The sequence below is a fragment of the Drosophila guanche genome, unplaced genomic scaffold (genome assembly GCF_900245975.1).
Source record: "Drosophila guanche unplaced genomic scaffold, DGUA_6, whole genome shotgun sequence".
NCBI lineage: Eukaryota > Metazoa > Arthropoda > Insecta > Diptera > Drosophilidae > Drosophila > Drosophila guanche.
Window position 1 is genome coordinate 8,213,211 of NW_022995744.1, and position 22,490 is coordinate 8,235,700.

The following is a 22,490-nucleotide window of genomic DNA, read 5'->3' on the forward strand; positions in this document are numbered from 1 at the left end:
CGGGTCTCAAAGGGAGTGAGTGTTCCGGCAATAGAGGGAATCTAGAAAAGGGAAAAAGAGATAGAGTAAAACAGTGCAATTTTCCGTATTTGGCTCTGGGGCAAAGGAAATTCGTCTCAACGGGAAACTCGACACAAAGTTTTCCAAAGCCCAAAATCGCCCATGGCCAAAACGTTCTATGAAAATTCAGAGTAATCCAATACCCCACCAAAAAAGAATCGATCCAATCGCTAAGGCTCTACTCTATAATTTGAATGTGGAAGATGGAAAAACTAGTGAAAGAGTGGGCAGGGGCGACAGAGGCAGAGAAGTGCCAGAAGAAGAAGTAGAAGGCTGAGGCATAATTTCAGTTATTTGCAAGCTGCAAGTTCCTCGATCTATCGGGTGCATGAGGCAAAGAACTTCCGGGACAGAGAACCGCAGCAGCACCAACAACAACAGCAACAATGGGAATCTAACGCTAACAGCAACAACAATTGCCACAAACAACAACAGCAAAAAACTGCATCCAAGTACAAAAATTAGGTCACTGGGAATTCTTTTTTGTGCAACATTTTTTTGCTGCTGCCACTCCGCCGCTTCTGCTGTTGCTGCTGCCATTTCTTTTGTGGTTAGAACTCTTATTCTTTGTTGCTTTCTGCTGTTGTTTGGGAAGCGTTCCCAGCTGCATTTTCCATTGAGTATGATTATGGCCAAGAAAGATACTTCTTGGCTGGCAATTTTCAATTAGTTGCAATTTTTGTACGTTTTTTTTGTGGTTAACAAAATGCATTTTTGACATCAATTGCGGTGGCTGGAAGGTTATCCAGCGGCGATGAAGATGGGAGATTGCGGGATAGATAGCATGATATGTGGGTTGGGATGCTGAAAGATAACATAACTAAATCTGGGAGTACTTTGCCAGACGTTTGGAATGTAGGCTGAAGGAATTTAGTGATTCGTGGAGTATTGAGGTACAAAGTGTATTTTTCTTTGGTTACATTTTGCAGCTAAAGTTGCAAACTGCAAATATTTTATTAATTTTATTTTATTAAGCGTTGGTTAAAGATAGCTGGATATTATTTTATTTACCTGAAATCGTTTTCTTTGTAGAATATATTTTCCATTTTGGGATTAAAAAAAAAATAAAACTATGCCTGAAAACAGCCAATCCCATAGCTAGTAAAAGATCCCAAAATTATTCAAAATTGTACTTTTTCGATTAAATATCTTTAAGGAAATGCTTCTTGCTGTCATGGAAATTAAAACCCCTTCCCAGATCCTTCGTCTGAGCACCCAATACATTTTCTAACCATTCTCGGTATTGTTCTTTCCATTCTAATTCCTTTCGCTACCACACACATTCTCCACGCCTCTTATACTCGTTCACCTCTCTTTTTTTTGCAGTTGACAAGACTTGACCAGAATGACCCAAACCCAAACAGACCGCAATAGGACCGTTTGGTGGCCGTTCGCGTACGTTCTTTTATTCCCTCCCACATTCACTCGATGGGCCATCAGATGTGAACGACGGGTAAGTCAGAAACAACGTCTTTCGTCTCATAAATAGCCAATTAAATGGAATGTATTTCATAATTGCATTTCTGAAATAACCTCCGTCAAGATGGGGAGGTGAATGTTTTCCAAAAGCCAAAGAACTTTGGCTCTGGAAAAACTCTTTTTCTGGTGTTTTTTTTTTTGTGTGTGTTTTTTGCGCCTTTCCCTCGATAGTTTTCTTGGAAAATGCTTCTTTGGGGGGACCGGTTGGCATCTTTGGACAGCAAAAGAATCGCGAAGCTACCGCCGAGTACTGTTATATTCTGCTGCAACTGCACCGCTCTTTCTCCCTCTCATTCTTTCTTTCTCTTTCGCTGTCTTGTCTTTCTCTCTAGCTCTTTCTCTCTCTCTCTCTCTCTCTCTCTTGGTGTGTGCATATGTATGCAAGTCTCCTTTCGCTGTGCTTTTTGCACACATTTTTCAAATGTAAGTTACTTGCGGTCATTGGCTTTAACTGCTTCTGGCTCTGCCTCAGCCTCGACTTCAGCTGCTGCTGCCGTTTCTGGTGTCTCTTACCCTCCCTCCTACTCTTCGACTGCAACTGCATTTGTGCCCCGACTGCTACAACTTTTTTTGCCTCTTCTACTGCCTTTTCTTCTTCTACTTTTTTTTTGCAGAACTCTTTCTCTTCTCTGATGACTTTTGCTACTGCATTTCTAATACTTGCAACGAAAGGAATTATTTTCTTACATTTTGTAACAATATTCAGTTGGGAATTGTTCTTCATATAAGTTTGGTTTTTGTGTTCTAGATTCTGAATGATTTTTTATGTATTATTGATAAATACATTTATTTTTGGTGAATTTGTTTTCTGTTTGGGACTCCTCAAGCTATTTGTTCTGTTTATATTCCTTCTAATTTGCTAAGCCTCTGCTGCAACTTTTATTTGAATTTGTTTCTTGAATTAATTCTTATATTCCCATGAAAATTAGATTAACATTGTGGTATTTGTAATTTTGTATAATCAAAGCTCATTTAATATGATTAATCCAGTGGCGGGCTTTTGATTGCACGCCCAAAAAAAATAAACCCAGAAAGAAAAGACTTAGGCAACGAACTTGCGAGAAGAACCAGGCAGCAGCAGTGGCAGCAGCAGCAGCAGCAGAAGAGACAGAGAACAGCAGCATTGGAATGAGTGGTGGAAGAATAGGCAGGCACTGAAGACAAACGAAGGCGCGCACGAAGTCCAAGTCGGAGCCGAAGCCGTCGTTCAGTTCAACGAACCTGCGCTCGAATCTAGGCTAAACATTCTCAGCTCTGCTGCTGCTGCGGCTTCGGCTGCTCTCTGCTGCTGCTTCTGCCGCTGCTGCTGACGTGCAATGAAAACGAAAAGTACCGTAAGCTAACCGCTACGCATGAGCCAAGACGAAGACGAAGCGAGAGAAGAGGAGAATACAGAAACGACGACGACGACGAGGAGACTCTTCCAGAACATTGAACGAGGCATTTGATTAGCAAAGGGGGGCATGAATATTTGTGTACATGCATGTGGGGGGGGCGGGAAAACCAAAGAGAGAAAGGGAACGGGTGGAAGGGGGGTTTCTATGCCGAGAAGGGGTCTTGACCAGAACGTGACGTTCTATTTGTCTGCTAATCAAATGAAGCCAGAACCCCGCTCTGGCCGGAAGTGGCCTGCGCCTTTATTAGCTTTTAATGGGAAAGTTATTAAAGCAAAATTCGAAATAATATTAGAAAAAAAGACAGAATACATACATTATAAATAAATCTATGTATAATATATATAGAACTCTGCAGAGAGTTCTGCCTTAAATACAGGTTGGGATTGGTATGGGGAGTGGGAGTGGAAGACGCGTTGGCTCATTGCCTTTGGGCCAAGTCTGTCAATTGTTTGTCGTCGAAGTCTTTCGTTTGCTGTCAGCGTCATGTCGTCGTCGAAGTCGTCGTCTCCAGAACTGCGAAAGCAAAACAAATTGGTGAAAGTTGTTGGCCATCGTCGCTCGCTTTGTTTTGCCTGATATTCGCGTTCTTATTCGCAACAGCAACAACAACAGCAGCAGCAGTAGCTGCCGCAGCAACAGCAACACTGAAAGCAGCTAAAAGAAGGTTCTCTCTGCTCCAAGCCCCAAACCATTCTTTCGTTTCGTTCGTGTTACAAAAACGGTCGTTGAACCTGCCCAAGATTTTAACTTCAACTCCGTCGTGGAGTCCGGAGTTGGATCCAGAGCTTTAGCTTCGTTTTTTTGTTCATCTGTAATAATTTGGCGTGTAAACATGCGGCAGAGGGAGGCCTTATGAAGTCAATGACTTCTGTGCGGGGAACATTATCATCATCATCATCATCATCATTATGGTGTTGCTTCTGTCTGTCCATCATGAACATCATCATCATCTGTCTTTCTTTTGCGATAACACTGCGGACTGGAGGACTGACTCATTTAAAGAGTTTCTTTTCATTGGAATCGACGGGGAATATTGCACATAAGGAACTGGGCTAACGGGCTTGACTCAGTCTCAGTCTCCAGCCACACTAACCGAAAGTGTAATCGCAAACAACAACGAATGCCCCTTCTTCCGTTCATTGGGCATGGAAATTTTGACCATGAATATGTGGCATCAACATGAACATGAACGGCAACAGCGACAGCAACAACCATGTTAACCAGATCTGTGACTCATTTGTTTTTGTTCCGTTTTGATTAGGGCCAAATGTGAGTGAACTGCAGGCGGAGACCAGGCTGGAAGAAAAACATGATAGATTTCGTCAACATTCTGGGGAATTCGACTGTCCGTTTGGGGGAAGTTCCCTCTCCCGCTGCTTAAGTGGGCCACTGATGAGGCTAGTGGAAGTTTTTTTAGGAAGGTGTTTTGTTTGGTAGAAGGTGGCAAGAAGTCAAGAATGGCATGAACATGAAGCTGCCGCACAGATATCCTAGAAAGGATTTGTCTCTATTATTCTAGGAATGTATGGAGACTGAAGTTTGAGCTTTGAGCATAGACTGCTTTCTGGGCACCTGATTTTTAACTAAGGCATCTTTGATCCTCTCCCAAGCTCTCCCTCAATTTCTTTGCCTGTGCCAGCACTCACTTTACAAGTACATTCCAAGTGCTTTTGCCTAGCATTTCCTAGATTATCTCACCATAATTTCTGCTCAGTTTTGTTCTACTTCAAAAACAGACATTCAGAGAATGTGCAATTTAAGAATTTTTCCAGCTCTTATCCATGGAAAACATCGAGTTCAACCGCAACCCGAGAGGCACAGGGAAGGGAAAGGTTGCATTAGAATTCCCAGCGCGTTGCAGCCACCATTATATGCAATTGTAATAGCCTTTTGATGATCTTCTGGCTATGGTTCTGTGGTCTTATCGCTTAACCGAAATCTGTAACGAAACCTGCCGCTGGCGTTGCTGCTTCTTTTGCTGCCATTTAATTATTTGTCATCTCTTTTGCTACTCCACTTCTGTCTCTGTCTCTGTCTCTGCCTGTGTGTGTCTCTCTCTCTTCCTCTCTCTCTGTACAGAGAGACCAAGTTCAACGTACTCACTTGAACTGCACAGTAAAGAGAGACAGGTAGATGCAAAAAGAAAGAGACAGCGACACGAACATTTCCGCAAAAATCTAAGTAGAAGAATTCTTTCTTTCTACGGCGCGCACGAGAAGCTGTTGGCCCGGCCAAGAGAGTGTGGCCAAACAGCGCCAGATACTTTCATTGCCAATCTCTGTGTGTGTCTCTCCTTCTCCTTCTCCTTCTCCTTCTCCATCTCCAGCTTCATTCCTCTCCCCCCGCACCTTTACTACAGCATTTGCAACCAGTTTTTCCAATGCAAAAAGAAAGGCTTTCTTTCTGCGCTTCTTTCTTGCGTTTCGTTTCGTTTCGTTTCATTCTTCTGACTGCAGTCCACCGATTGCAGTTTTTTTCCTTTCCCCCATCCTCTGCTTTAATGCAATTTGAAAGTATGACCGACTGAGTCTTTACCTGCATCTCTCTCTCTCTCTCTCGCTTTAACTGTTTCTTCCCCTCTCTTCTCCAAGTTGGGTAATTTTGGGTTCTAGCCAGAGAACCCGCCTAGGCTTTTGTGTTAAAGTTCATTTGGTTGGATTGCCATTTCGGGGCTCTTCTGGCCGTGCTTTGTCTTTGGTTCTTGTAGGTTCTTCTTTTGTCTGCTGGTCAATGAACTGCCCAAAACGAACCACAGTACAGAACAGAACTTAATATACATAGAGGCTACCCCGACTCTCCGAAAGAAACCCAAAAGTTCAGACCCACCAAAAGTTTGTTACATTCTCTTGCTGCTTACATAAAAAGCAAATGGAAACGACAGCGAAAGAAAAATACAAAAATAACAACAACATTTTGGACGCACTTTTGATGTGTTCTTCTTTATTTTTCGGCTTTTCGTTGTGTCGGTGGGGGAAAGGCATCTCTTTCGGGAATGGTAGGGAGAGTGAGTGTGAGCAGAGGTTCTTCGGGAGGTCTTTGAAAAGTCAGCGGCGTATTAATTTTTCTAATTTGTCTACTCGTGAGGCGAATGAACTTTTATGTCGGTGTCGGTCGGTGGAGTTTTTAGTTAGTTTGTTTTCTTTATTATTTTTTTTTGGAAGTTTGCCTTTATGTCATGATGATGTTATTTCGTTTTCGTTTCTTGAGGCCGTGGTTCAGCTCCAGAGCTTAGCTTTTTGAACCTACTATGAAGACATAATCGTTATAGTCGCAGCCAAAAGTTCAAAGAACTCTCTGCGCCAGCTCCGCACTCGGAGTGTTGTGTCTCTGTCTCTGTTCCATGGGAATTCGTGCATAAATTTGAATAACACGCGTTCTCCACACATACATTTGAGAGGTCTCCCCGTATGGGGCGGGCGAATCCGGCGGAGATTTGCATGAAAATTTTGATTTATAACTATTTCAAAAGCATACAAAATACTAGCATAAAAAAGATTGGAAATTAGCAAGGCTCCAAATCATTAATCAGATATCATTTGGTGGGGAACTTGCGCTGAATTTCATTTGCATTTATTTAACATTTATTTCCAGCATTTGCTGAAGAACAAAGTAATTTCAATTTCCTCTACTTTTGTAAGTCTTAAGTATTGGTCGCATAAAGTTGAGTTATCACCAGATCGAGTTTTATTGCATGGATTTTGTTAACCTATTTTGCATAGATTTATTTGCACTTCTGCTAAATTTATGTTTTATTCATGAAGAAGCTCCAGAAGTTGTGGAAGATTTTGTTAGAGAATAGTTACAAATTATTCTCAGATTTGGGTTGAGGATAGGTGCAGCGATTAAAAGAGTTTGGAGTGGGGAGTATACCAGTATTTTTCCAGATTTGATGAAATGCTGAAATGGCTGCAGATGATTGATTAGTTTAGTTATGTTTAAAGAGTTCTATCTGGTGTCAGATGAAAGAGCATGAGGAATGCTGAAACCTGTCTAAAAGTTGTTGGAAGCTCGAAAAATACATTTTTATAATCTTAGCAGGTACATAAAAAGCAGCAGCAGCAACAGCAAAGTTCTCTTAAATCTAAATATTTATTTCTTCAGTAAAATATTAAACAACCAAAGAATCTTCGCGCTCTTATGATCTAATTTCTTTCCCTTCCAATGCCAGTCTTTCTTTCCACCTCAAGGTTTTCCCATCAAACAGATGTCCTGTACATTTACATAGCCCCCCCCAAAGAAAAGAACAAATTGTGCTGCCTCTGCTGCCATTCCATTACCATCACTTCCCGTGAGTACCCCAAAATAAAAATCTAAGCCAGGACCCGACCTAACGGTGCTGCAGCGTCAGCTGCTCTGTACAGGCCCCAACCCTTAAGCAGAGTTTTCATTCAACATGTTGTCATAATTGATATCCGTTCGGATCATTCCATGCCGTTGCTCAGCTTGATATCCTCTGGAGCTGTTGCTGCTGCCTCTCATCTGCTGCTGCTGCTGCTGCCGTATGCCTGCTGCTGCTTCATAGACAACTGCTAACCCACTCACAGACACGGTTTCTCACACACATTTGCATGAACAGTTATGCTTTGCATTTACAGTTATGCAATGCCTCTGACAATGCATCCTTTTTTGACATAATGCTGAGACACACACAACGACAGCGACAGAGACATACGAAACGAATCGAAACGAGTTTCCTGTTTGCCAAGAAATAAAATTTAAATAATGAAAGAGGTAAAACAACAACAGCAACAAGAAATGTACGAACAAGCAAGGCTATTTGAGGGAGTCGACCTTTGGAGTACCCTAGAATATTAATGGTTTCTCCTCGGATACTTATTACTCGGATACTTGTTATTGTCGGCTGGCGGCTTCGGGATTTTAATTTACGGAAATATATTTGTGGAAAAGCCTGGAATAGTCCGAAGATATTTTTACAAAAACTTTTATTTCCAATTAATTGTATCTATGCGGCACATAGGATTTTAGATCAATTTCAAAACAATTACAGCTTAGAGCTTGCTTAAGTTCTCTCCAGACGCAAATTGTTTTCTTGGCTTTGTACTTGTAGAACTTACAATTTCATACTTTTATTATGTGCATAAGTTGCATTTCCTATTTGCAAAAATCTGATCATAATCATAACACCCACAATTCTACAGGGTAGTGCAATAACCGCTATGTGGCCTCTGCCTCTCGCCTTGCCTCTTCCTGTGGCGGCTGCTGCTGCTGCTGCTGCTGCTGCTGCTGTTGTTGCTCCTTTCCATTTCTCGCAATTCTCACTTGGCTGACAAGCAAATGAAATGAAGCAATATTCAACGTTCCGACGTTCAGTTCCGCCTCTGACGCCTACAAACTACGCTTCGGTGTTGTATCCCTCTCCTACTCCTGCCTCGTACTCCTACTCCTACACCCACTTCCAGTGCCGCTGCCGCTGATGCTGATGCCGATGCTGCTGCTACTCTCCTCGGCAGACAGCAGGCAAACAAACAGTGGGAACAATAGAACAATAAACACGGCGAAGAATGGTTAGAAAACAACATTTTTACCGTAATCCTTTCGTTTTGATCCGCTTGAGAAACACTCGCAGGAGTGGAATCAGTCGTAGACATATTTTCATTCGGCTGAAAATGAGATTGAGGCAAGGATTAAGGAATGTTGCGCGCTACCTACCTGCCTGCCTGTGTGCTGATGAAGGTCCTCTTCCCTTCGCTTCTATCTATGCAGCCAGGACATGAGATTGCTTTATTTGAATATCATCATCAAGGAGGAGCAGGTACCGCTAGAATATTGCCAAGGCAAAGGGAAGGGAAGGGTCTGCCGGCGTCAGGTGCGGCTGCTGCGAGCATGGGCTATGGGGATGGGGGAATGCGTGAATCCTCAATCAATTTGATTGCGTGAAATGGAGAAAAATGATATTCCAACCCTCCGGAGAAAGGATCGAGAGAAATTGGTATGTTTACACAATCCCCGAACAATCGATTGTAACGCATATGTTGCTGGCTCACAGGATGTGAAAGGATGTGGCCCTCGGCTCTCGCTCTGTAATTTTCCCATTGCGGAAATGGCAGCAGTCTCCGTCCGGCTACCGTCTAAACAATTCTTTAATTATGGCCAAGGACACGGTCATAAAGCCATAAAATCAACCCGTCAAAGGGTTCGCTCGACGCACTCCTACTCCTTTTTCTGGCCCATTAGTTGTCGCCTTTCTCTTTTCAATGGAATCCTTTGCACCCCTTTGGCCGTTGTCCTTGCACGGTAGGCAAATCTTGCCCAGAGACAGATTCAGCGGAAAAATTGAGGCCAGACGCGCCCACTTTTTTGGGCCAGGTTTGTTGCTTAAGTCTTTCGCTTGTGGAACATGAAAGACGAGCAACACACACAAAGCGAAACACACACACAAACACAAGAAAGGAATGAAAAGAAAAACGAAACGAAACAAAATAAAATAAAAACGATTGCTCAACTCCCAAAAAAACGTTGGAGTTCAACGAACGCACAAAATATAATGAGAAAAAAAACCCAACAACAATGCGTGTGCTCTGTTACCAACAGTCACTCAGTCAGTGGTCAGAAGCGCTCCCCGCTCCATCTCTCGCCAGCAACGTGGCTCTCTGGGTTTGTTGACCTTCTCATTTTTTTGATTCGTTCGTTAATACATTTTCGGGCCAGAAAGAACCCAAAATGAAATGGAAAAGAGCGCGCACGGACAGCGGTCGGATGGTTGGCCGGTCGGTTGGCCGGTCCCCGAAAACGAGAAACACTCTCGCCGCCCCATGCACGCGCTTGTTTATGAGTATTTCCCCTCCCCAGATTCATTGTCCAGATTTTGTAGCCACTTCTCTCGGTCACTCTCTCTGTCTCTGTCTCAGTTTCTGTTTCTCTTTAGCTCGCATCTCTGCTCTGGCACTGTCTCTTCTTGACTTTTTCTGTTACTGTTGAAAAGTGAAGTGATTCAATTTGATTCCCCTTATATTTCCCCCCCGGTGCCCAGCGTTTCTTACGCACACAGTAGCATTTGGTGGCAGGAGGAACGATCCTCCTGTTGGAAAAAGAAGGGAATTGCTTGCAGCATAGTTGGGGACACAGAATGGTCAAGTGGTTTAAAAAGGATCAATGAAGGGAGGCTTGTAAAACGATATGAGGAAAGGCGAAAGGGATTGGGGATGAAGGTAGCGAAAGGTGGAGAAGACTGTTCATTAATTTGCATAACAAACTTAAACATAGGCGGAAAGGGAAGGAAGCAATGGGACATTTAAGTTGAAGAACGAACAAATTGATGAAACTTTAGTGCTGGAAAAGATTTACATCAAAGGAAAAGAAGAAATAGCAATTGAAGATCAAAGCCATGAGTCTATGATCAAACACAGAAACAGGAAGAAAGAATCGAGGTATATCATAGGATATTAATGGTTAAAATAACTAATAGATTGTAAATAAATGTAAGTGCAAAATGGCGCGAAAGAATTTGTGAAGCGGGACACGAGACCGGGCCCCAAACGAGGCTTACATCAATGGCGGGGCGAAAAAATCCGAGGCGAACAGAAACGGAAAACGAATGAACGATCGTCGAGACGATCGCCAGCTAACGTCAGCGTTCAGCGCGATGGAGAGGCAATGAGGCTACAAATTACTTATTTTCGCATTTGTTAAATTACACTCGACTGTCGAATGAGTTGAGCAAACAGAAATGGCGGACGACAAAGCCCAGTGACCGCTGTCTGCCCCCCCCCTGTTTCGGTAGCAGCCAGCCACCCACCTGCTGATTTTGATTGAGAAGGTGTGTCGATACATATGTATATGAATATGTATACATATATGTACATATGAACTCACTTTGAGGGTGTTGTTTTCTTTTGTCTGGAGCTGCTCCCGGTGTTGCTTTCTTTTGTGCTTCATTCGGAATTTTACTCGTACGCGGATTCCTATACGGAATCAAATGCGGATTATAATTGCGCATGCGGAACTCGGTGAAAAAGTCTCGGGAGTGGGATTGCTGCGGATTTGGGGATTGGCTCTTATTTCTTTTGACAACTTATTTGAGCCGAAACCACTTTGAATGAGTAATCATCGTCGAACGTCAGTCGTCAGTGGATGAATAAGGTTGTACATCACTTGTGCAAATACCCGATGAAACATTGAGGATAAATGCAGACACAAATTAGCAATTATAATCTTGTTTATCTTTCGAGGATTATATGAGAATATTTCAAGTAAATTTGACACAAACAGACACAGAATCCCTCAAAAGAAGTCCCTGCCAAAAACAGTTCTACCTGAGGTTATGATGACCGCAACACCGCCTTTAAAAAAGGAACCAGAGAACCAGAGATATACAAAGAGGGAGAAAGTCATAGCCAGTCAAAGTCCTTGAACTGTTCTTTATGCCAAAAATAAAACCCTGCCAAAATATGCGCGTGTCTTTCTCGCTTCTTTCGGTCTCTAAATGGACAATGGAACGGACTCTGGGTCATGGTTAGCGTCCGGGTTCGTACCTGGATCGCATGACGAGATGTTGCATAATTTTTCGTGGCAAACTGTGATCCGTGGAAAATGCGCCTTCCCTGTAAAGACCCAACCATCCATCAGCTTTATGAGTCCTGGCATGAATAAGCGTAAAAAATTGTGTTTATTTTTTTTTGGAATTCATTTTTTTTTTGGTTTGACAGGACCATAAACATATTTTCCACACTTGAGGAAATGAGCAGAGGAAACGCCATTAAGCTGAAGAGATTTGTTCTTTGATTTGGGTTTGTGTACTCATTTTTAGATGCTAAAGTGGATCAGTAGTTCCGTTCTGTTGCACAAGTTTCTAAGTGGGTCAGTGCACATCCTTTTCCGCGTCCTGTGCGCTTTTCCAGGTCATCGTTTCCGTTCAAATGGCAATCGAAGTGATCTTCTATCAATGAAAAGACGCTCACAGAAAAGGCTCCCTGATGAACCCACAACACTGACACTTCCCTTCCCCTTCGTTTTCCTTTCGGTATTTTCTCTATTATCCCAAATCTAAAATTACATAATTATTGGGTAGCGCATCTCAGCCATAAAGGAAACCCTTAAAAAACGAAGAGGCGAAGGCACACATAAAAAACTCGAGAATTTTCGCGCGGAATGGGAAAATGCATTGTTCCAACCCCCATCGAAATGGAAAACCTCGACAGATGCGAGGGGATTGATTCACTGATTATTATCATCATCATCATACGGGGGATCCTTCTACCTTATATCTCTCATCCTTGTACGGGTAACTGTGAACGCTTTTGATTTCGTCAGGTGTGAGGCGGGAGAGACAGGCTCTGCTCTGGTGTTACTGCTGCTCCTAGGGGAAGGAAATCCTTTTGTTGCGTGTTTACTGTTACTTCATGCGGCAGCCTGCGGCAATTACGACTTGGATGCGTGGATCCGTGGATCGTGGGAGCGCTCTTCTTACAGGATATCACCAGATACCCCAAGAAGTGCTTACGATTCCGTTCTAACGGTTCATAATTATGCAAGTGGCGTGTCACTCTCACAGATACATGAACATACACACAGATACGAATCGTATTTCGCATATGTTCCCGATCATCAATCAGCATTAGGTCCACAAACGGAAAACAAGAGCGACAACAGCTTAAGAGTTCATTGTTACAATTTTTTGAAACTTTTTCGATGCCAGCGGCGGTATTGGTAGCACCAGCAGCAGAACGGAATTGGTCAGTAAACATCTTTGAAGAGATACAAAGATACAAAACAGAAATACAAAGATACAAAGATATGTACTCGTACAATGGCCAGACAATGCAGAGCAAATTATACACTTCCAACAATGGCCCATAACAATGAGAGATCTAAACAGATGAAGATCTTAAGTCAAGTGGGATATCTGCATAATTTCTAATTGTTTTGTGGGATACGAAACGATACGTTCGGCGACATTAGAAAGAGTATAGAAAGAGAGAAAATAAAGGAACCAGGAGTGTTGTGTGAAGGAATAAAGGAACAGGAAAGTGATCTAAGAAATTAGAAAGGAAATGGGAAATGGGAAGTGATCCTTACGTGTCTTTGTCACTTTTCGATTGGCCTAAAAGAGAATAATGGTTTGAAAGTATTAACATAAAGCAGGTAGAACTCATGTGTATCGATATGATCGATCATATAGCTCCGGTTCCTCCCTTTAATAATTCTCCTTTCTTTTCCAAATCAAAGTTCCACTCCCAGCGTTTACCGTTGGCATGCGGCATGGCAGAAATAAACTCTCGTACAATATTTAATTGGTATTAAGTAAAATGTAGAACATTTCAAGAATTGTTGTCTATTGTCTGCTTTTTGCTGCCTCTGCTTTGCGTTTAGCTTTGCTTTCTGTTGGAGCTCTGCCGTTTGGCTGCTGCTGCTTCGTGGAGTAATCATAATCATGCCTGTCCCCCCTCCCTGGCGTAGGCTGCAGGAAGCAGTGTAATGCCAGAGGGGAGGAGCAGAGTGTATGTGTGGGGGGATTGACACAAACACTTGAAGTCAGAGAAAGAGAGACAGAGAGAGGTAGCTGCTGCTCGAATCACGATTCATTCCACTTCCATCCCACTTCTTTCTTCAGCTTGTTCTGCGCTCTCTTCCCCTTTTCTTCCTCTCGCCACAGCTTGTTCTTCCCCTTTCTTCTGCCTTCTTCCTCTGTCGTTTCCCCCTTCCCTTCCATCTTGTTCGCGATTTGCGAATATGCCCCACGTACACACGTATTTATGTTAACAGTTAGCTTTGCCTTTGTGTGCGCTGCTGCTGCCGCCGTTGTTGCTGCTTGCTGCTGCTGCCGCTGCTGCTTCTGTCGGTCGGTCATTGGCTTAGCACACATTTTTCATTTCGTTGCGGAAAAAGAGTGAATTCCTTCGCGGCAATCGCTGGCTCCAAGACCAAGACCTGGCCAAGAGCAGAGTTGGCCAAGTCGCGGAGTCGCGGGAAGTTGCTTATCGATTCTCACAGTCTTCGATGTCTGTCTTTGGCGGGTGTTTTTACTGGAAATGCGAACCTTGAGATACTTTTTGGAAGGAAAGGCTGGAGAGATTCGTATGAGGATTTTCATTTTAATTTGGGGTTCTTCTTCTGTGTAAGGAAATGTTTCATATTTTGGGAGGAATCTATAGGTTAAGGATCTTTGATGGTCATTACGATTAAAAAAAAAATAAATCTTTTCCTTTTTATAAGCCTAAAAATCCTCAAAGCTTCCTTGAAGTTATTTAGACTCTCTTTAGATTCCCACCATAGAACCCGCTTTTGCTTCCTGTCTGCTGCTGACGGACGGACACTTGTTGGCATTCACCGACCAAACCGAACATCAGTCCCAGTCCAAGTCCAATCAAAGTCCATTCCGGAGAGTGCAATGATTCTGGAGAGACAGCCAGCAATTTGACCTGTACAGGTGTCTATTGCTACGACAAACAGACGCACGGACACAGACTGACGGGTAAACAGAGAAAAGCATTCACTTTGTCGCTGTCTCCGTCTCCGTCTCCGTTTCTGATTCTCCAGTAGAAGTCTCCCGTGCTGTCTCCCGTTGGCCGGTTGCCATTCCAGCCTCTGACGAATGGCAAGTTCATTGCTCCTAACCTAATTTTTCAAACATAATCATGAAGTAAATCAGGTTTGGCACATAGATAACAACAGCAACAGTCAACAGTCAGTCAGAGAGATGGAGACTGTGGCGGAGACTGAAGCTGTGGCTGTGGCTGTTTTTGTGGCTGAAGCTAAGACAGAGTCTCAGCCAAGTGGCAGGCAGAGTCTATCAATGAGTATCTGTGTCTGTCTGCATCTATGTTTCTGTGTGTATGTGTGTGGTGCGGTGAGAGCTCTTACCGCAAAATTCGCGCGTGTGCTTAACACCTTTCGCGGCCGCCCCCCTACTCTCTGGAGCAGCCGCCTCTCTACGAACAGTTAAATGGTTGGAGCCGCCACACGGTTCGGTTTGGTTCTGTTCTGCTTTGCTCTGGCGTGGGCCCAGAGTTAAGTTCTCACAGGGGCAGAGGCAATGGCAGAGGCAGAGGCAGAGATCGGTGGCAGAGTGGCAGCTGCAACACATAATCAACAGCAACTGCTGAACTACTTACCCACTGGGGAGGCCAAAAAGTGGCGGTAATTGATGGCCAGATCTGAGATTGTTGTGGCAGCGGCTGCTGCAGCTGACAACAAGTGGCAATGCCAGATACAACCACAAGTACTGTGGCAAGCTGCTTAATTTGTTGAGTGACCAGCCTCGTACAAACAAACAATCAGATTCTTTAACAAGATTTGGGTTAAGATTGATTTCGGGGCTGCTTGACTCAAGTCTACATCAAGGATCAATCCTTGGTTAGACATTCGAGAGAAGTTTGCGGGTTCAAAACCTTTTGATTGAAGATGGATTGAAGAGATTTGGTTGATGCTTAGGAGAACTGATCTGCAGTTGGAGCAGCAATTAAAGATATTACTTTTGAACTTTTAGGGCAGGGAGTTCCTTTCGCATCTGGAATTTGTTCCATTCTTAGTCATGGCAGTCGCCTGTTGGCAATTAAATTTAGAACCCCTTCCCACAGCTCAAAATAATTACCAACAATTAGGGAGAAGTAATTATCATTAAAAGTCCGCCAAATGCAAATCAAATTGAAGTTACGCCACCCTCAGAGCATTGTCCAATTATTCTTCAATACTTTGATCAGACAATTTCCACCCAAAATTTGATTGCGTGCAAATGAAGCATACAGTTTTACTCGTACATTAACTAGTCATTTTCTTGTGGTGTCATGCAAAATAATTTACGAATTATGATTGCCTAATCCCCAGGTAATCAATCACGCCGCCGCCACACCACTCCACACACAAAAGACAAAAGATTCAGGCGACAAACTTGAGGCGAAGCGCAAAGGGAAAAAGACAACGAAACTGAAAATCCATAAATAAAATCGCAAAAAATCACAGAATTTCTTTTTGGCTTAAAAATGAAACAAAGGACAGGTTAAAATGTAATAAATAAAGAATAAATTTCATTACATTCAAAAGGGGGACTGGGATTGCCTTTTCATTTCAACCATCATTTATTTATTTATTTGGCAGTGTATGGCCAGCAGCTTCTTTGACTCTTTTGCTGGTGCTGGTGCTGGTGCTGCTGGTGGTTCTGGCCTGGACAATGAACTCCAGCAATGAAAACGAAACGTATAAAAAACGAAAACAACAAGAACTCAAAAGCAGCCACGAAGAAGAACCAACAAAAGCAGAACAACGGCAGCGGCAGAGCCCAAAAAAGAGATACAACCGAAATGTTGGTTCTTTTTCCCTTTTTCTTTTTGTTTTTGGTTGTTGTTTTTTTTTTTTTTGGTAAGAAGTCAATGAACTTGTTCGGCCGGTGCGTGTGTGCGTGAGCTTGAAATAACTTGGCCAACCGAAAAAAAAAAAACGAAATGAAATGTAAAGAAAAGAAATGATTGTAGCGCCCAAAAGAAGAAAAAATGTGAGAGAGCCAGCAGAAAGAGCCATCAAAAGCGGCCAAAACGCGGGCTCTGTCACTGGCACCGGTACTGGCTGTGGCTCTGGCTCTGACTCTGGTTGGATGATGAGTTGGCCAAGACAACATTAAGCCGGGCCGGGGGACAGCTGTGTTTGAATGCCGGCTTTTTGGGCCCCTGCGTAGGCCCCCTTATCGTATCCCGTGTGTGTCTGGGCCTGTGTTTGGGTGTTAAATAATACAGAGCCACCAAAAACAAATTTTGTGCGTTTTTTGGTCAGGCCTAAAACGCACTTGTTCTTGACTGTCTCTTCTGCTTTCGGCCTAAACGACTCTTTATTTATTTAAAAATTATGCTTACCCTTTTTTCATCCACATTTACTTTCCATTATGGTCGAACTTTTTTTGGGGAGGAAAGATATTGTGATATGGAACTTGTTATGGATGAATATGGGGAATTTTTTGAGACGCAAAAACACTTTTGTTTATTCTGAAAGTTCTCTCCTTTCGTGATTAGAAACGATGATATAATAAATGGCATAACCATGCTCGTGTGTCAGTTCTATTTGGAGATCCCTCTGAAACTATATGAGTTCTTTCTTCTTTCAGACAGGCCATGAATGATCATTACAAAAACTATTATCATACAACACTTATATTGATTCCTTCATCTTGCAAGTTCTTACCATCTTTGGATAGTTTCAAATGACTGATGATTGAATAAACTCTTACAAAAATGTCCATAAAACACTTTTATTTCTACTTTCAAGTTCTTTCCTTTCTTGGACAGCGCTGATGGTTTAATGATGATATATTAAATGTTAAAATTATGCTCATGCCCGTGTGGTATTTAAGAATTTATTGACCCCATCGTTTAGAGTTTTGCTTTCAGCCGCAAGAACCAACCAACAGAAGAAAAAAAAGATTGGGTTCTAATGACCGAAAACAAAAAGTTCTAATCCCAGTTGCTACAACGTTTCTTTCGTTTTATTTTTTTGGGATTGTAGGAGAATGCTTCAATTGTTATTTATAGCGAATGATGGCAGTGCCAAACGGAGTGTGGCCAAAGCTAATGAGCCTCTGTCTGTCCGTCTTTAGGCCTTTTTTTCAGGCCCCAAAACGGATGCGGATTCGCACAGAGCCCTCGCCACTCCAATCCACTCTATCTATATCTTTTGTCTTTAAGCCTCTATCTATTTGGCCACCCTTTGTCTTTCCTTCTCAAGCGTAAAGTTCAAGGTTAAATCGGAGTCGTATCTTATTATTGATTGCCTCCCCCCCTGCTGCCACCATGTGCTCATGTTAATTACATTTTAGTTATGTAAATGCGCGTTTTTCAATTAGGTTTCGTTAATGTCTTTTGTGCCGCGCTCATATAATCATGATTTGGCATTTACTATCCAATATCCAATATCCAATATCCAATAGATTGTACTCCTATTTCTATTTGTATATCTATTTATATTTGTGTGTGTTTCTTTGCAGGTTTCATGACCATTTGGGATGGAGAATTAGTGGATGGATTGTTGGGTAAGTGCTTTACACATCAATTATATTTATAGCACAATTTTATTGATTCCGATTAGATCATGAATCGGATGTGAGTCACTGCATGACTAGCAAATGTTTCTCGCTTTTTGGCGATTTGTTTGAAGTTAAGCTCTTACTTTTACGGCAGACACATGAACTTTGGAGTTGGGTTAAGTTATTGAGTCATATATTAATTTTAAAGGCATAAGTTTGCTTAAAATAAGGTTAGCCATAGAATCGACCATAAGTTTTAGTGAAGAAAGATTTAAACAAGAATATAAATAAGGACACAAACACATTAACCCATCGTAGTAATATTCTACAAAATAAATGGAACAAAAAGCCATCATACAAGCAGGCTTGTAAATCTCGCATTGTCGCCCTGTCACTTCCCCTTTTTAAGCGGACACTTGTTCGGAGGCAATTATATTGCCTAATGAAATTTGATATGCCAAAACAACAAACAAATAAAACAAACCAATTACATGCAACAGTCGCGCGTTGCCACTGACCACCGATCACTTTGACTTCTGGCCGAGAGAGTGAAAGAGTGAGAGAGAGAGAGCGGTCAGCAGGAGAGTGTGGAGTGCTTTTGTAAACGGGTTAAGAGAATCGAGAACAAGTGGCCGGCCGATCGGTGTGTGCGGGTCGGGTCGTTCGGTTGCGCTTGGCTTGCGCAGAATTCTAAACTTGTTAGAAGAGTCCGTCCGCGCTCTGGCGGTGCCTTGCTGTAATTTTACGCTCCCATGCTCAATTTACTGCTACCCCCCTCACCATTCCCGCGTGTGTTAGAGACGTTTAGAACTATTTTGTGCGAAAAAGAAAAAGAGCAGCCTGGCGGCAGAGCTGTAGTGGCTGTGACTGTGGCTGTAGTGGTGCTGCTTCTGCTGTTGGTTCCAATGCCAAAGAGATACCTGCGCGCGCGCGCTCACCTTGAATGAAAGTTCTGGCCTGTTGCGCGCTCACACACAAAGAAAGAGCGGAGATAGAGAGACAGACAGACACACACACAAACAAACAGAGAGAGCGAGAGAGAGAGAGCAATGCCAAGCGAGATCTCTTCTCTCTGGCAATTGTATGGGTGATCAAGAACCTGAGACACCTGAGCGATTGCTGGTTACTACCTCTCTCTCTCTCTCTCGCTCACTCGCTTACTCTCTACCACCTCCATGTGTGCGTGTTTTTGTTTGAGAAGAGAAAGAAGAAAGAGAGTGTGTGTGTGTGTGTATCGTGTAATGAAATGTCTGAAAAGTCTATCTGTCTGCTCGACCGCTGCCGCTGCTGCTGCTGCTGCCTCAGTCGCTGCCACTGCCACTGCCACTGCCACTCAGAAGCCTCTAACGACATCGACATTGAAGTCGCACCGCGACTCATCCGTAGTTTCAGTTTCCCGTAAGCAACAAAACGATCGAGACATGATTTCGTAAGACCCGCACGCGTTACGTTTCTCAAGACAGAAGATACAATTCCAGAAAAACGTTCTAAAACTGTCGGAAGATACAAGTGAAACAAAGTGCAAACCCCAGATCCCATTTCTCCCAGGTGCAATCGGAGGGAAGAAAAAGAGTTAAGAACAAGTGAACATCCAAACCATAAGACTGCCCCAAATATCCAACTAAATCTTTAAGTTAGTTCAATTCCCACCCACAAAAAAATTAATATATAATAAATATAAAGTGAATTTGTGTAAATATATAGATGTTGTATCTATATCCAAACATGAGGATTACAAAGTGTTGATCTTAATTGAAACTTGAACCGCTTTTGGGATTGGATTTATTGCGTAATGGATTTACATTTAGCCGCCACAACAGCAGCAACAGCAACAGCAACAAAAGCCACACCATCCACGAGCAGCTTCAGCTTCGACTTCATTGCGGAACGGATATGCAATTAAACAATGAAAATGGTGAGTACTACTACATTGACTTTGACTTTTAATTGATTTATTGCCAATGCTTGTTTTTTTTACACATTTTACCATATCCCATAAGACTGTTATAGCGATGACAAGTTAACGATGGGTTCTGAACAGCACAGAGCGAGGTTTTTATGGGTTTATTTTATGGAACTTCACTGCACTTCTATCACGAAAACTTCAAAATTGTTTTGGAATTAGGTAAAGAGATGGTGTCCTAAAGAAAGAACTTTTATGGTCTAGTCAATGTTTAGGGCATCGAAAGAGTCTTCTCGAAAATTCTGGAAACGAAAGCTTTCTTATGGGAAAACTCTAAAGGTCTTAGACCGTTAGGAATTTTCTTGTTTTTTTAAACCTAAAAACCTTGTATACCCTCTCGAAATGACATAACAACTTATTGCATCTTCAGGGAGAAGTATATTTAATTTATGCATTTCCAAATGTACTTTTCCATAGAACTTAAAAACAAAACTGATGGGAATATCCTATTTTAATCTATTCTTAAAGGTGATTGTTAGATAATTTCTAATTTCCAGTTAGAACTTTTTTTCACTCAACAACTTCTCTTTTGATTTGTGCTTAGATAATTTTTCTTTATTCATCATTTTTTTATTGACATCTTAATCACTTTGATTACTATTTTGTATTCCTGAATTTCAACTGCAACCCCTTTGCACCTCAACCCCCCCTTTAGAACCATCATAATTTATGACTTGGGTTTAATTTTAACCATGATGTTCGTCAAAGAAAGTCTTCGGTACCTGAGATTTATGTTAATAAAATAATTTCGATAGAAAAGTTATATAATAATCTGCCACGCCACATTGGGGGGCGCAAGGCAAACACGTTTACAACCAAAAAGCCCCAAAAAACGGCAAAGGCGAAGAATAGTGATTAATTACCGACAGGCTAGAAAAATGGCATAAGCAGCAGACAGCTCGTGGGTTCTTGTTCGCCGGCGAAGAGAATGCTCGAAATGGGATGATGATGATGGGAACTGGCATTTCATTAGAAAACTTATACACATATAAGCTTCTATACGAGAATATAGTGAGTGGTATGTATATAAGGTTTTTTAAATAATCACATCAGCAAAAACAAAAATAATTAGACAAAACCTGTTTGGGCTTGAACAAACAACAACATCATCATCAAATGGGAGGGTAAAGAGGCAGAGGAGCAACACAGCGAGACATATATGAGTAGTAGAAAGAGATGTACATATGAGTAGGGAGAGCGAGAGAGAGAGAGAGAGGGGTTTATATAGGAGAGACAGAGAGATAATTGGCGACGTAAGGCAGAAAAACCTTGACTTTGACTTTAAATGACTCTCGACTGCCGACGATCGGCACGCTAACACGCTCCAACAGAAGCAACAGCAACAACAGCAGCGGCAGCAACAACAAAAAGCTATAAAATATTGTATAAACAAATAAATTGAAAATGAAATCGAAACGAAACGAAACGAAACGAAACGAGATGAATGAACAGATCCCCCGCCACAACCATTAACCCCCTTATTTCATTTAGAATTTGTAATTCAAAGATACTTTCAATATCAAGGTCATTAGCTGCTGCCGTTTTCGCTGCTGCGGCTGCTGCTGCTGCTGCCGCTGTCACTGCTGTAGTGTGCTGCAGCTGTTGAGGGGCCCACCACCACCTGCTCGGAGGGGCCGAGTAGCCGTCAATCTGTTGAATCCAATTCCAAATGGCATACCAAATGAGTTATATACATTTATACGAATATCCCACTAGTATGAGTAGCTCTTGCTTGGATCGAATGGTTTTTGCAATTTAAATGAGCTTTTGGGGCTTGCCGGGTGGGGCTGGATATGCTCCAACTTTGTACGAGCTATGACAAGAGGGTGGGGTGGCTATTCTTCATCTTTCTTTCTTCCGCTGTAGTTCTTTTTGTTGTTGTTCTTTCTTTTATTTATTTGGCACGCATGCCGAGAGTTCATTGACTGCCACATACACTCCGAACTCTTCCCACACACACGCGCAAACACAAACAAAAGACTTAGGCAACAAACTTGCCTTCGTTTGGGTTTTCGTTTTCATTTCAGAGCAGGAGTTGCCAGGGAGAGAGAGACAGAGGCCAAGGACCTAGGCTAAGAATTAGAGAATCCCCCGCTGGAGGTGCAGCTCCAACAAAAAGTGAATCTGCCGCTTTGCCAGCGAAAGAGACATCCCAATGGCTGGCACAGCAAAAAGCGCCAAAGACCAACGACCAGGAGAGAGGGAAACCAGTTCAGTTTCCACACAGTGTTCTGTTCTGTGGGCATCATCATCATCCTTGGGCAAGGAGCGGGGTTTGGGGCAGGTTGAAGTTGCAACAACACTGGCCTCCCCTCTTTCTCACTCTCTCTCTCTCTCTTACTCTCTATGGGGGTACAGGCATCGCGAATCGGGAATCATTTGCCGTGAAAAGGGCGTTCAACTGGCAAATGCTCATGGATAGGCACATGGCGTGCCTCCAGCCCCAGCCCCATCTCCAGCTTTAGCTCCAGCTCCAGAGGTTCTTGCTCTCAACGTGTTCTGCTCCCCCCCCCCCCCCCCCCCCCCCCCCCCCCCCCCCCCCCCCCCCCCCCCCCCCACCCCCCCCCCCCCCCCCTCCCTCCCCCCCCACCCCCCTCCCCCTCCCTCTTGCCTTCTGCTCCTCTCT

General features: G+C 42.8%; 1 long non-coding RNA gene across 1 annotated transcript in view; it reads left to right on the forward strand.

Annotated features, from left to right (window-relative positions):
* Positions 1-22,490, forward strand: part of LOC117579624 — a 45,951-nt gene that overhangs the window by 3,533 nt on the left and 19,928 nt on the right. Inside the window, exons 2-3 of the long non-coding RNA XR_004573505.1 lie at positions 1,387-1,513; positions 17,863-17,907. This is a non-coding gene — a long non-coding RNA (uncharacterized LOC117579624). The remainder of the gene's footprint in view (positions 1-1,386; positions 1,514-17,862; positions 17,908-22,490) is intronic.